A 16,791-nucleotide genomic window follows, 5' to 3' on the forward strand; every position below is an offset into this window, starting at 1 on the left:
AAAAAGTTTTGAAATCCAGTAGCTTAGCATCCGGACATTGCAGGTGAACGACGGCTCCGGGAATATACATAAATGTCACTGCCTTCAAAACTAGACGAGAAACAGAGTTTTAAGTCTGGAAAGGTATGTAGTTGTTCTTTAAGTCTCTTACATTGATCAAAATGTCTTTTTGTTGGAACAGGTGGAGATTTATCCTGGGACTAGAGTCATGGTAGAGAAACTGGCCTGGGCCTATGCTACTAATGCAAATTCAGCTACAACCTTTGTGAGGCATCTGCTCACAGCAGTCTTCCCTGTGGAAATACTGCTAGTGAGCAATCTTTGAGGGGGAAAACGAGGCAGAGGAGATGCACGTTTACCGCTCGACAAAAATAAATTGGATGCCATCTACAGTAAGTTTTTAGCTTTTTATGGCATGTTTTCGCAGTTGTCCACACTTCTGGCATTTAAAGATAACAAAGGACCAATGAAAAAGAAGGGCCACACATATGAAGAATATCTTCTTAACATTTATGCATATATTATTGTTGATGAAGAAAGGCCTCCACCAAGTAGAGGACTCTAGTTGATCTTTTTTGAGTTATATCCAGATGAATGAATGGTCTTTTCATGACATACTATTGTAGGCCTTTTCATTTCCTTTATGGTGCATTTTGTTTGTCCAACTACAAAGTAACAAATGATGGTAGATAAGTATTTTACATTCTGAATGTTCTTGCATTTGATGTATTTCAGTGACTGCGTTTACAGGCAGCCGATAACCCATTCAAAACTGGAATGTTAGCAATAACCCGGTCACACATGGCATTAAAATGCCGGCAAAAATCCGAATATAAGTCTTGGAGTTACCCTTTTCTCACCAAAATATTTGGTCATGTAAAACCTCTATTGGCATATCGCCATCAAAATGAAAATGGATTTGTGTTTTGCACATGTTCTATTCCCACGGAATCCTGGTCTCTGAGTAGAGGAACTTTGTGTATGTGCCGTCTGGCTCTCTGTGACTCTCGCATCTCATGCATGTGAATGAGTTATTCCGAATGTTTCAGAAACCTGAATAGTGAGCTTAACTTGACCATAACCTGAATATTGGCTGTATGCAAACTTAGTCAATGTAGTGAACCTCTCCATGCATCGTCTGCAAATTTCAAAGCTGGCACCATTAGATATTAAGACTGATTAAAGCAGGATCATTGCATTATTGTTTAAGATCATTGGGTTCTTTTACACTACTAATTCTGTTCTTGTCATCACCACCACCCCCCCCCCCCCCCCATGCATTTTTGTACATATATAGGTGCAACTCTTGAGAAGTGGCCTGGGACCCATCCCTCCAGCATTGGTACTGCAATCAATGCCAAGATCACAGAAGTCCGGGCCAAAAATAAAAATGTCTCTGTCACAGCATCCCCATAACTTGACTTTCAATGTCTTGTTTGGCATGTTTGTGTTATTATAATGCCGATTCATGTTTTATCTATTAAAGATAGTTTGTTTGTTTTGTTTTTTTAAGTGGGCAGGTTTTTTGCCCTCCAAAGTTTTACTCATGTTAGCAGGTGAAAGTTCCACACATTTGCAGCAAAAAGGTATGCAGCTTAGCATGCTCTTTAAACAATAGAGCTTAGATCAGGTTAAATATTTCTGTGAAATATCAGTATGTGACAGTTATATCCGTTCAGTGAAAATAAAAGTTAATTGAATTTAAAGATTGCCCAGTATTCATGTTTTTTGTTTTTGTTTTCTTCAGTATTACAATACATTGACTGCCGACCTGTCAATGTCAAAGAAAGTTATGTTGGCTTACGAGTTTGTCTTTGCATTGCTAGTTTTTAACTGATGTTGGTCAAGCAGCGGCAAATGATACTGTTGTCTTTTTCATATGTGATAGATTTTTTTTTCTAGTAATGTCAATTTGTATTAAATTAATAATTAAGTTTATAGGTTTTTTTATGAGCTGAGATTTAAGAATTCCTAGAAGAAAAATGTAAAAAAGAAAAAATTGTTTACCATAAAAATGTATTGGCTGAACAAAAACTGAAAACCTATGTAATCTAACATATTCTTAGAATATATGTATAAAAAGCATTTTAAAAAGAGATTATTGCCCTGCAAACTACATTTACTTTACATATAAAAAAAACTTTATCTAACAGATTTTGTTCATATATGTAAAGCATATGTCTTCATGACAAATATGTACTAAAAAAATGCAAAAATTATATGGAACATCTATGGAAAAAATACTTTGACATGTACTTTCCTTATATAACTCATACTTAGTTTTAACATGATCCTTATGTGATCCTCTTTATTATCATGTATGAAAGTAATGCGAAAGTGGCCACTTTCAAGAGTAAATCATTTAAGCCTTATATGATTCACTATATATGAAGCAAACTAAAGCTGATGCAAATCTTTTCTAAGTTTTTTTTATTTCTTTAACATATGGGTTTTATACGTTTTTTCGATTTCTTTTCCATATGGGAAGAGCCGGCTCTTTCGGTTCCAAACCAGCTCTTCATGTTTTTTTGTTGCTTTAATTAATTTATTATTAACAGTAAGATAAAATTATGCACAAAAGGAATTACTAATGTAAAAAAAGTGGTTTTATTTATACGTTTATATATAAATATTTACGGTGGCCCCTAGAGACAAAGTAGTACAAACATTACAAATTCAATTACAAATACAAATTCAATACAAATTACAAAGCATGTACAAATTCCAAAACACATTTCTAGCATTAACTGAACTTCCAAAACAGAGCTACCTAGATCACTTAAATTACACAATTGAAAGCATATGTGTATAGTTTGTGTATTTATACACAAGTACTCATATATATTCAAACAATTTAAACAAAAGTTCATTTACCTGTTACTACCACACACCAAATCCGGTCGTTGGTACTTGCTGGCTTGTGTAGCCACTAGGTAACAAAAGCTCAACACTGCGTGCTAGCATCCTGGAGCACTTCTGTTGTGTTTTTACGTGCTTCTGAGTTTTTACGTGTTTTGGAGTTTTTACGTGTTATGGAGTTTGTACGTGCTCCTGAGTTTTTATGTATTTTGGAGTTTGTACGTGCTTTGTCTCTAGCGGTAAATATACTTTTATTTACTCACTCCACATAAAATGTAATAAATAAATCATATAATACAAAAACCAACTATTCACAGTTGAACTTTAACTATGTAAATTTTCAGCTTTTTCCTTTTAAAGAAGTTTAAAGTGAAACAACACAAAACATTGCAAACCACAACACAATAACATATAAATTAAAATATGAAAACAAAAAGAAGATGAACATTAGTGATGTGTCGGTCGCGAACAACATGGCTCTTAGAAGTGAACAACGCGAGCCGGATTCTTATCCGATTGTTCGGTCTGACATCACTGGCCGTGTCTGGGTCTGAACTCCGCTGCAGGTCCATATATCAAACGATCACTATGGCATTACTGAGAGTTGAAAAACTGTCTAAAGTCTTTCATCTTTAATAAAATGATCAGCGTTCTGCTCTACCAGGTGTAACAACTGAGTTTAACATCCAGGCATCCATGAAAACGGAATTTATGACATTTAACGGAGTTAGAAGTTAGCAGGAAGTTAGCTCGCTAGCTTCTATCTAAATACAATATAGCATGTCCTGACTGCGGGGTTTTGGAAACAAATTCAAACGTACAGCTCTGTTATCACTTCCAGCATAAATGAAGACAGAAAACTAAATAAATAATGATGTGCTACGTGACCGCTAGCGACACAGCTATGTTAGCATAATATAAACAAGCTAACTTTTTTTCCACTCGATAAAAGTTAACGTGAGTGTTCTCGGTGGTCAGAAACAAATGTAATCGCATGGCAGGATGCTGTAAAAGGACCAAACTTCAGCCAGGAGAACAACTGAGATAATCCATCCACAATACGAGGTTAGTCATTCATATACTGCTGCATGGGCTGGGCTGTAGCTACATCTTAAGGTTTTAAAAACTGAGCTTAAATAAATGATTAGTGGTAATAAAAGCCAAGGGAGGTCAACAGGGATCACTGACTGTTTTAGGAGCTTTTTGAGATCAAATAGAAGAAAATACATAACATTAAACATGTTAACAACACAAAAGCCATATTAAACGCAGACTACTTTAGGCCCGGAAGTAGGATTCGTCGCGTCATCACTGAACAACCGGATTGGGAGTAATCATCCACAACTATTTTCAGTTTCAGGATTCAGAAGGTTTATTCATGCAGTGAATCCTATGTATGCAAGTCCAAGCAGGAAAACACTCCCAAAAAATCATCCCAGGCCTATATGACAGAGAAGGTGCATCCTTTTTTTGTTTTGCATATTTTAATTTATATTTTACTATGTTGTGGTTTGCACTGTTTTGTGTTGTTTCACTTTAAATTAGTTTAAAAGGAGAAAGGTGAAAATGTAAATAGTTGGTTTTTGTATTTTATAGTTTCTTTTTTATATTTTATGTGGAGTGAATGAATAAAATTATATTTACGCTGGCCCCTAGAGACAAAGCACGTACAAACTCCAAAACACATGCAAATTCCAAAACACGTACAAATTCCGAAGCACAACAGAAGTGCTCCAGGATGCTAGGGGCAGTGTTGAGCTTTTGTTACCTAGTGGCTACACAAGCCAGGAAGTACCAACGACCGGATTTGGTGTGTGGTAGTAACAGGTAAATAAAACATTTTTTTAAATTATTTGAATATATATATTAGGGGTGCAACAATACTCGTATCGATATTGAACCGTTCGATACAGTGCTTTCGGTTCGGTACGCATATTTATCGAACAATACAAAATTTTTAATTTATTTGATCAACTTTCCTTCTGACGATGCTGTCTGTGTTGAACGCTCAGTGGATCTGCGCTCGACAGTGCAGCCTAAGGGGAGTAGTCGAACGCAGATTCACTGAGCGCAGGGCAAGCTAGCGAGACAGAAGCTAAGCTCTCCTTGCAACATGGCAAATTGAACCTCCCCCTAATTCATATGTGGCGTTTGGAACTATTTTGGTTTTCATGTGACGTATGAGCCTGAAAGTAAGCACGTCATGGGCAAAAGTAAAGGAGTATGTTGGATGTGTTACGCAATGCTCAATTACATGGGTGGGAACTACTGCGTTAGCGCAGTTAGCTCATTAACGTGTTGGCCGTCCAGCCCCACGCACGGGGCGATCCGCGGTAGCTCGTTAACGGAGATTTGCCGTGTTGTGGTGTTAACGTCATTTCAACGAGATTAACACTGACAGCACTAGTGGGAACACAACGAATATGACTGCACATTTACTCCGACATCATCCTAGTGCAAAGACAAGTGGAAGCAGACAAAAACAACAAGCATGCATGCTACGAACTTTACCCGAGTCATTTAGACAGCTGTTAGCACGTGATTCTCCTTATGGGGACCTGATATGTTTAATATGCTGCTGAGAATATAGCCCAGAAGAAGCGTATAGTATAGCTTTTATTTCGGAAAGAGCCATTTCTCTGTAATAAACTCTCTTTTCCAAAGATGAGTGATTTCTCAATCAGATATTTATTATTTTGTTGCTTCAGCAACATTAAATTTAAAAACTGTACTTTTGAGTTAAAATATATATTTATAATTTTAATAAATGACAAATTAAAAAAGCATGAACATTTTTTTTGTATCGAAAAAATATCGAACCATGACACCAAAGTATCGAACCGAACCGTGAATTTTGTGTATCGTTGCACCCCTAATATACATATATATATATATATATATATATATATATATATATATATATATATATATATATATATGAGTGTTTGTGTATAAATACACAAACAATGGACATATGCTTTCAACTGTGTAATTTAAGTGATCTAGGTAGCTCTATTTTGGAAGTTCAGTTAATGCCAGCAATGTGTTTTGGTGTTTGTACGTGCTTTGTCTGTAGGGGCTCCCGTATATATTTATATATAAACGTATATAAATAAAACCAAGGTTTTTTTACATTAGTAATTCCTTTTTTCTCTTTTTTTTGCCTGTCCCGTTTGGTTCTTTTGCCATCAGAATTATTGTCTAAAGGCGAAGAAAGATGCCCAACGGATTTACTTTACCAAATGGACCATCCCAGCCTTGCCGTAATGGTTCATTTGATTCACCTTTTATTGTTTATTTTATTTTATTTTCACTTGCTAAATACGGGACAGACTTGACTGGGGAAAAGAAAGGGGAGAAAGAAAGAGGGAAAGAAAAACAGAGGGGAAGGGGGACAGGGATAAAGGGCAAAAAACAACAAAATAAGCAGACAAAAAAATACTTATATCAATCACCTGTTGAGAAAGAAAAAAGAGAAAACAAGCAGAAGAAAAAAAACCCAACATAATAAACAACATCACGATGATCTATGGGACTATAACAGTAAATACTAAATATTAAACATTATTGTGCAGCACGTAAGATCGACAGCGCACAGTGTGCTTTGAAGTAGGAGCCAAAAAGGGTGTAGTTTGTGTGTGTGAGCACCCGTGTGTACACCTGTGAGCATGGACGCGCTTGTTTTTAAAAGGTTCCTTCATGTAATGATCTGCTAGAGCAGGGGTGTCATACTCAAATACGCAGTGGGCCAAAATTCAAAACTGGAACAAAGTCGCTGGCTAACATTAATATTTATTGAAAAAATAATCTTCCTCCAGATAAAAGAATGAATCTTTTCTTATGGACTCAAATAAGTTTTGCTGGAAAACTGAATATGGAACAAGCAAAGCTTAATACTAAACAATATATATATTAGCTGTATAATACCAGTAGGCCTGCTCTAATAGTAATTTGGTATGGTTTCATGGGCCAAATGTAATTAGGCCAAATTTGGCCCGCGGGCCAGAGTTTGACACCTATGTGTGTGTGTGTGTGGCGGGGGGGGGGGGGGCACAGCCCCGTCCTCCAGGGCATGAAGCAGGTATGGAGGAGATCAAAACTCCAGACATCCAGAGGCCCCCAGAACACAAGAGACCAAGGAAGACCAACAGAGGGGCAGCCGCGCCACTGTCCCAGAAAGAGCTGAGGAGAGTCCCGGATGAGGGCTCACTCAGCAGCCGCGGAGCAGAAGCCAGGGGGGGTTGCAGTGACGTACCCGTGAGCTCCGCCTGAGTGACCGAGCCCCAGGCCGAGAGGCCGGGGGCACCCCACCCCCGGAGTGGCCCGAGCAAGCCCCAGGCTCCAGGCCCGATAAGCAGCCACCAAGGAGTGAGCCGGTGTGTACCTGGACACAAAGAACCACCAACGCACCGATGTCTGAGGGCGTCTGGCACTGGCAGGTGAAGTGGTGGGGGGAGATAGTCCTCCATACCTTGGAATGCCTGAGATGTCCCCAGAGAGGTGGCGTCTGATACCCAACCTGACATATAGACACAGACATACAGGCACACACAGATACAAACATCCATTCCCACCCTCATGCTCTCATATGCACTTACTCCACACTCAACCAACGTGGAGACAGACATGAACACACGCTGTACACACAATCACTCCCAAGGTCCTATATGTTTGTGTTATGAGAGTGTGAGTAATGTGAGTGAAGTTGTGGGATCAAATTGAGGCACAGGCAGCCAGAAGGGGACAGAGGGGGGGATGCCTCCCCTGCACCCTGGTGACACACCTTTACCCCAAGGCCTTGCATGTGTGGGTGATTGTGGTGGAGCGGGAAGACGGAGGCAGCTGGAGATGGGGAGGGAAGGAAGGGAGGGGCAAGTGACCCCTCCGTGGGGCCAGCTCCGCCACTGACCCCAGTACGCACCCCCATACTCTGCAACCCGCCAGGGAAAGGGGGCCCAGGCCCATCCGGACCGGGGCCCAGTTCAGCAGCTCTGCCTGGCACCACAGAGCCTGGGACAGCCCACCCGACCCCACCACAGAGAAAACTGCACCCACCCCGTCATCCACTCATCTTCCAGACTACACAAGACAATAGACGCCCAGGCTGAGATCTTCCTCCACCTCTCCTGTATCTCCCCCTCCTGCAGAGTGAGTTCCTGAAGAGAGGAGACCTCCTGCAAGATGTAACAGCCTCCCCCACCAGTTGAAGAGCCCCCTAGGTGGCTCGATGCAGTGGCGCCAGGGCTGGGCCCCCATACACCCACTTGCCCACAACCCCGGCAACACACCAACCAGGACCCAAGCCCCCAAGGCCCAGCCAGGGCCCCAGCCCAGAGATGGAGCACCCCCAGAACCTCATGCCCATCCCGGACCCACCCAGGGCCAGGCTACCAGGTCAGTAACCCACGTCCGTCAGCACAGACCCTCCCCTAGCCCCACTGCACGCAGCTACAAGGAAACCGTCACCTAAGAGCCAACAGAGCCCTTAATAGGCCATGACTGCAACTCCGGGTTGAGCCCTCCAAGGAAGATGCTCCTGGGGAATCCCCCAACGCCCCAAGCCTGTCCCTACCCCCACACCAATCACAACAGCGAAGGTGGGACCAAACTATGACCCCTGCGGAGCAGAAGCCAGGGGGGGTTGCAGTGACGTGCCCGTGAGCTCCGCCGGCAGCCAGCTGTGCCTGAGTGACCGAGGCCGAGGGTACCCCAACCCCGAAGTGGCACGTGTGAGCCCCAGGCTCCAGGCCCCGATAAGCAGCCACCAAGGAATGAGTGGATGTGACCCCTCATCTGGGACTCTCCTCAGCTCTTTCTGGGACAGTGGCGCGGCTGCCCCTCTGTTGGTCTTCCTTGGTCTCTTGTGTTCTGGGGGCCTCTGGATGTCTGGAGTTTTGATCTCCTCCATACCTGCTTCATGCCCTGGAGGACGGGGCTGTGGCCCCCCCCACACCCTCTAGCAGATCATTACATGAATGAACCTTTTAAATAAACAAGCGTGTCCATGCTCACAGGTGTACACACGGGTGATCACACCCACAAACTACACCCTTTTTGGCTCCTACCTCAAAGCACACTGTGTTCTGTTGATCTTAAGTGCTGCACAATAATGTTTAATATTTAGTATTTACTGTCATATTCACATAGATCATCGTGATGTTGTTTATTCTATTACTCTTGTTCTCTTCTGCTTGTTTTCTTTTTTCATTCTCAACAGGTGAAATTAAAAAAGTATCTACTGTTATCTATTATTAGCTAGTTTATTGTGATGGTGTTGCTTTTATTATGTTGCTCTTTGGTGATCGTGGTGATCCAGGTGTTTTGTTTGTTTTTCTCCCCCCCCTTTCTCCCCTCTATTTTTTTTCTCTCCCTCTCTCCCCCAGTCATGTCTGTCCCGTCTTTAAAAAATGAAAATAAAATAAATACATAATTATAATAAAGGTCAATCAAATGGACCAATATGGCAAGTAAATCCACTTGGCATCTTTCTTGGCCTTCAGACAACAATTCTGGTGGCTAAAGATCCAGGCCAAAAAAAAAAAAGAGAGAATAAATAATTTATTTTTGGTAAGACCATCACTTTTACAGCGGCAACCCTTCCCATGAGTGATAGGGGTATCAGATTGCCTTCTACATTCTTTAAAAGTGGGATATGGTTTAAGAAATAAAGGCTAATGTGCGGCATCATCTTGGAAGTACCTGTAATAATGTCAGCAGACCAAATAAAAGAAAACATAACTGGGACAAAAGTGCTGGAAATAAACCTCCTAAAGAGAAGCAGAAATAGGGAAAATGTGACAGGTTGTCTGCTCATCTTACACTATCAGGCAAGGTGTACATTAGATATGTATTATGGGGTTAGGCCTCATATTCCCCTACTAGTGAGATGTTTTAAGTGCAATAAATATGGGCACGGTGTGGCAGTGCGTTAAGGGATGCAAAGGTGTGGCAGGAGCAATGATATGGGTAATGTGGAGAAGGAACCAAGCGAAAAGGCTGCATCTGTGGAGGAGAGCACAGCTCTGCATATCATGGCTGTAACATTAGCAAGAAGGTAGCAGAGGTACAACATATCCAAACTCTTTAAGGGATAATGTATGCACGGGCAGTAAAGAAAGTCTTGAATCATCAGATTGCATTTAAATCAAATCCTCCAGTCTCTCCTTCCTTTACCCCTCTCTTTCTTTCTGTGTATGTGTGCTTGCTGCTCTGTGTGCGGGTGTGGGATCTCTACCCTCTCCTGGACACGCCTGAATCAATCAAGCACCTGCAGATTATCTGGCAATCAGATGTCTGCTATTTAAGATGGGTCCTGACCTTTAGGCTTCACCTGAGTGTTGTCTAGCTCAATGTGGTAGTTGCCCCAGCGCCTTGCTGTAACTCCCTGTTTCAGTTTATCCAAAGGTTTCCAGTGCCTACAGCCCAGTGGAGTTCCAAGAGAGAGCTTGTTGCTTGGCGGAGTTGGGACATTCTGTTTGGGAGACTCATAGGATCGGGGAATTGGATTCATGGAACCTTCCTTCCACTGGATTTTGTACATATTGCACTTTTGAACTGAGTGCTATATGTAAAGTCTTTTTGAAGTGGTATCTGCACCATACCAGTCATTGCAAAAGACTGAGCATGGATATACAGGACAATGCAGGTGGCCACATCAAGGTGTTGTGGAGATTATTATAATTGGCTGTTTTAGACTACTTCTGATTTTACCTCTAAATTCTATCTTTAAAAACTGTTTATCTTGCCTTGTTTGGTATCATTATTTTCAGCACAACCTCAAATATCTGAATTTGGAGTTATTTTTTTCATTTTGGCATACTATATTAGCACAATTGATCTAAAGTCAGATAAAACATTTAAAATCCGAGTAGAGAAAAGTTATATTTTTTACTGTAAAAACCACAAGCATGTTTAATGAATCATTTTCATAACTTGAAATGCAAATAGAAATTGTACATTTCTAAAAATTATGCACAAGTTTTGCAAACAACAAAGTTATTTGGTACTATTTACCTAAAAATGCAGCCAAGGCCTCAGGCGTTTTTTATATAACCATTTAAATCTATTTACAGAACAATCAGGTGTGCTGCATCAAATAAGAATACACACAAATGATTTGTGCCAATCCAAACAATAGTTTCTGTCCATTATAATACCACAGGCCCAAACCCTGCAGGTCTGACAGCAGGAGGTGTATCAGTCTTGTTTCCCAGGTGGCGACAGTATTTTACTGGAAATCTGCCTTTGGTGGCTTTTTTCTAGCAAATGTGACATTCAGCAGTATAACTGACACACAAAACAAAACAACAACTACACTACACAATAACTACAGCCTCCAAACACACAAAACATCACTAATGTCCCACATGTGAAAACTCGCTTTCTCTTTCTTTCGCTCGCCCACAAAAACTTCCCCTTCTCCCTAAACAACCAAGTGCCACATGTTACCATACCCTTTTTCTTTTTTGTGATTGGCTGACGTGGTAAACTTTAACACCAATACTGAAGGGATGTTTTTTCTTTTTCACTCCTAAGCACAGAGTGTTTGCTAGCGCTGTTGTTGCATCTTCAAAGACTGAGACTTACAAAGGAGTATCGTTGCAACTTGTTTACTGAACCTTCTTTTCAGTATATGTACAGAACATCAGTGTCCATTTTACTGCCTCCTACAGGAAACTCTCTTCTTCCACTTTCTTACAACATAAATGTCTATCTATGAATAATAACTATTATGAATACTCATGTATTTATATAACCAACTAATTTCTTGCGATACCACAGCTGTCCATAGAAAACACAGTTTTTACCGATTCTTCCCACTGTAAACACCACTGTTTTGTTCAGAAGAAAATATTGCGTGTATTTTTATTTTCTTTAATTTTTTTTTATCATAACTCTGGTTTTACTTGGCCTATCGACACAATTTCAAAACTCCAAGGGGCCCGTCCGGCCTTCGTCTCCTGTCTCAGCTGGAGGGTCCGCCTGCAGCGCACCTCCACCTGCAGCGCCACCGTCTCCGGCTTCCACGCCTCCGCCTGCAGCATCTTCGCCCTCGTCTGGTCGAGCCTCCGAGTCTTCACCCTCGTCTGGCCCAGCCTCCGAGTCTTCGCCCTCGTCTGGTCCAGCCTCCACCTCATCATCCTCGCCTGGTCCAGCTTTGGCTTTGCCTTCGCCAGGTCCAGCTTCGGCTACAGCTTCAGCATCCCCTGGTCCTGCCTCGTCTGGGTCTGCAGTTAACCGGCCACTTTCCAGGCTGTTGGTCAGGCACCATCGCTGCCGTGGGCGGTCCCCAGACCCCCTTCGCCTGAGTCGCTGCCGTTGCCTTCCGCACGGCCGACCTCCAGACCAGCTCTGTCACCTGGGTCACCCACCTGGTCGGCCCCCTGGAACTGCAGGAACGGAGCATTTATGTCACGGTCCCTGTGTCAGCCCGTCTGACACAGGGACAAACACACATGTGTGTTTGTTTTCATTTTTGGTTATCTTTTGTCTTTTGTATATAGATTCATGGACCTGTCCTTTGAGCCCCCTGTTGGATACCTGAACGCAAGGGTTTGGATGAAGTGGCGTGTTGTTGGAGCGGGTGGGAGATTGGAGCGAGTGAGTGAACAGAGTGGGCTGTCTTGTTGTTGTTGTTTTTGTTTTGTTTTTTCCTTTCTGACCCGTGGATCCCTTGAGCCCCTTACATTCCCCTCACATTTTGTATATAGTTCACCAGGTGTTGTAAATAAAGACTGTTTGCTTCAGCCTAAAAGCCCAGGAATTGTAGAAAGATCATCAGTAGGAGATCTTGACCTACCTTTTCCTTTTCCTGAATTAGGAAGAGCCATTTTAAATGCTCAGCAAACTTAACCAGGGGTCCGTTCTTCGTACGTCGCTTACTACATCCAAGATCAAAGGACAAATCCAAGACCAAATCATCGCGCTAACCGTGAGCTCGCTAATCCGGTTCTCCGAACACACCTGCTGTTAGCGATTAGTACAGCTGGATGAAGTAATGTGAGATCACTGGGTGTCGTAAAAGGAGCTACGCATCGATAGCAGAAACATTGATCGGCAACCCTCTGATTGGTCGGTGAAAATGTCGAAGAAGCGCGCCCAGTATTTCTCCGCAGCAGAGCAAGAACTCTTGATTGAGGGATTTCAGGAGTTCCAGAGTGTAATTAAAACGCAAGGGAACACTGCAAAGGCTGCAAAAGCAAGGAGAGAGGGCTGGCAGAAAGTTGCTGACAAATTAAACGCGTAAGTAATTCAACATATTACATGACACCATACCATATCATATTATATCATATCAAATCATATCACATGATATCCTCCTACACATTAGAGCCACAACAGGACCCACCAGAACATGGGAACAAGTAAAAGTGAAATACAAGAACATTCTACAGAATGGTAATATCTATCACTCATATTGCTGTCAGTCTCTTGAAAAGACACCCTGAAACAATCCCTGTGTTTGTGTATAACAGCAACCAAGAAAAGGGCAGAGCAACAAAAGACAGGTGGTGGTCCTGCACCCCCTCGTCACACCCCGGCAGAGGAGCTGGCCCTAAGGTTGAATGCCACCAGACCCATTGTTGAGGGCATCCCTGGGGGCAGCTCTTCCACAGACCACAGACAGCACCTACATAACTGGTGAATGGGCTCATGATTCCATTTGCACAATGTAAAATATTTGATTGTTGCCTTAATGAAAATGCTATTCGTACTTTGACATTCATTGGCATTGGTTTCCTTTGTGTGTAGTGTTACATGACACTCCATCACTTTTACCTGTTCCCATGGAAGGGGTGACTGGAGCATGCATAGTAAGTTGGGAGATATATATATATCTGTCCCCACCCAATTGCACAGACCAATAGGCTGTACCACATCCCTTTGTAACACCATTGTGTTTCCATTGCACAGGACAGTGACGCAACCCTGTCAGATAACTGTGGTTTGGAGGAAGACCCTGTGAGTACATGCATGAATTGGCCTGAATTGCCATCTACTTGTGCACTGCCATGTGTGTCTGACTGCAGTATGATTTGCAGGCCAAGAGGCCGGCAGAGAGGCCTGCTGATACAGAGGTGGGCAGTGTTGTGATTAATTTTACTGCCTATATGACATGTATTTCCCGTTAAATGTTGTCACTACAATTGAAACAGGGTGACATTCGTCTGCTCTACAAGAGAAGTCTCCAGCAAAAAGTGGAGTACACTGAGCTGAAGAAACAAAAGCTCCTAGATGAACTCGAACTTCAAGCTCTAATGAGGCAGAAACTTCAACTGGAAATCGAGTTGCTTCAAAAGGAACTTCAGAGTAAGTAAGAATACACTTTCATACGGAGCACTATTGATGACCTTGCGTGACACAGTATATATGATTTGTTTGGCAACTGATGACTGGCTTGTGTGTGATGAGACAGACAAAGATGCTCAAATAAACGTCAATAGAAAATATGTTATGTCATGATTTAATTATTCGAAATTGTGTTGCACAATCCTGTCCCGTGCAGCTCTGCCACTAGGTTGGTCCAAGTGCACTGGCTGGAGGTCATCATCAGGCTGCACCTCCACCACAGGAGTCCTCTCTTTTCTGATGGTGGCAATGTTGTGCAGTACGGCACATGCAACAATAATGTCACATGCCCTGTCAGGTGCAACCCTCAGGCGTTTCAGACACTGAAATCGTTCCTTCATTTGCCCAAAGGTCATTTCAATGCGTGCCCTCGTCCTGGCTAGAGCTGCATTGTAGCGGGTTTGTGGCCCAAGGTTGGGGTCAGGGATATGGAACGCCAGGACTGCCATAATGAATTAATTAAATACACCATTAAATAATTAATTAAATGTGGCAATAATTAATTAAAATTGGAATTAATTAATTAAATAAATAGTTATGACACATGTAATTAATTAATTATTGACACATTTAATTAATTATTTATGTATTTCACATTTTAATTAATTATTGACACATGTAATTAATTAATTATTGACACATTTAATTAATTATTTATGTATTTCACATTTTAATTAATTATTGACACATTTCATTAATTATTGACACATTTAATTAATTATTTAATGATATATTTATTTATTTCATTTTGGCAGTCCTGACGCCTGGCTCTCGTCATGAAATAATTTTATCTGTCAGCCTCACCCATCAAACTCAGGGGGCGGGGTTAACGCTGCCCATGCAGCTTCTCTAACATTTGATTGGTTGCCGTGCAAAGTAAGTCAAAACAGGTCGATCCTAGAAAATCGATTGCTTGTGTAGACTTGGGGCAGCCAGTTATCCCAGAATGCAGATCAAATCACAAGCAGCAATGGTGGTGGTGTAGTTTTAAAATACCCCGTTTTTCTGTCACCAGCTACACTTTTAACAGTGTTTTAGCCGCGAATGTCGCGACGTATGTCTGGTCAGGTTGTCAACATAGAACATGTTTGCAAAAGTGCTCAGATGTTTTCAGAGATTTCACTAGCTCTGCTAACAGTTAGCATGCAGAGTGCACCGAGGGGGTTACGTTAACCGGTTTGTTTACATATTCCACTCTCCGTGTTCTACATGTTGCATTCGCAGATTCTCATTTTCACCGAACGATCGTCTCTTTCCGCCTGGTCTTGTGTCTCTGTGCTTCTGTAACATAAAGAACGAGCTGACATTTTTCTCACGAAACCAGCGATCAGCTCAACAGACCCTCAGTTTACCTGCATGCATCCTCCTCCTCATCTGTCAGCTGTTTAACACCTGCTGCTAATTCAAGAAACACGCCTAGTTACCTGGTGATAGTCACAGTTTAACTGGGCAGCCGGTGCTCGATATAACGCAATGTCAGCGCATTTTTCTGCACAAGATAAGTAAATATAGTGTTTTCCCCGAGCGCAGAGCTGCTGGAGCTCGTTTCCTTACAGAGCACTTTATAGGCGAACAGCTTTATCAGCGGCTGATGTCCAATCACCGGCACACAGCTTTCAAACCTCAGCTGAGTTTTAGCTCTCAGTGGTTAAACGCTGGACTTCATTCACTCAGGTTCTGTCTGTCGGGTCACGTTTACTTCGCTGTTTTATTTACAACTGAGCAAATCGGTTTGGCTGAGGTTAAAGTTACGTTTCATAACTGCATAGTTTCACAGACGTTTAATGGTTCACTGGCACATGTGTTAGACTGAACTATCATCTAAATATCATCTGTTTTTTAATAGTTATTCAACTGTATTCTAAGCACCAGCTGTCTGTTAGAATGTGATTTTTTTTTTCTCTCTGTTGGCAGAGGTATAAAAATGCGCAGGAAAATCTGACATGCATGGCGAACTTCACCGACGATATTTAGGGAGGAATAAACACACATCAAACATAAATGAACCATTTGTCTGTCTCCATAATTGAGAGAATTTTCTCTTCTTATGTCAACACTCTCTCTCTTTTTTCTTTCTTTTTTTTTTCTTTTTCGGTCATGTTATGTTTACCTGTCAAAGGCTTGTTACAAACTATGAAACACATTGTGCAGACTTCTGGATGTTAGAAGAAAACTAATACTGCTCATGAATGAGACTAAAGGCAGGAAGGTGTCCTTTAAAACTAAACATGTTAATAGGACCTCCCTGTTTATATCATAGTTTATGATATAGCACGTGTATTTCAGTAATAGCCTGCTGAGGCCACTATACGTGCTGGCCTCATATCAAATGTGAAGGCAGACTGAGTCTATGTTTGACGTTTTTTATATCTAATCTTCCTTTTCAAACATTTAAACAGCAGCGAGTCTGCAGCTGAGGGAATACAAATTCAAATTGTCGGAACAGGTTTGCTCGTTTCTTGGATTCATTTGGTGATTTATTAAATGTATAACTGTTATTCTAATCTGCTGCTGAGTCTCTTACACTTTTCTTTATGCTGTATATTTTCACGTCTCTGGAATAGTTGGCAGTTAGATAGTCAG

The sequence above is a fragment of the Rhamphochromis longiceps genome, linkage group LG11 (genome assembly GCF_057381845.1).
Source record: "Rhamphochromis longiceps isolate RC_006_pf linkage group LG11, R_longiceps_female_GT1.1, whole genome shotgun sequence".
NCBI classification, from domain to species: domain Eukaryota; kingdom Metazoa; phylum Chordata; class Actinopteri; order Cichliformes; family Cichlidae; genus Rhamphochromis; species Rhamphochromis longiceps.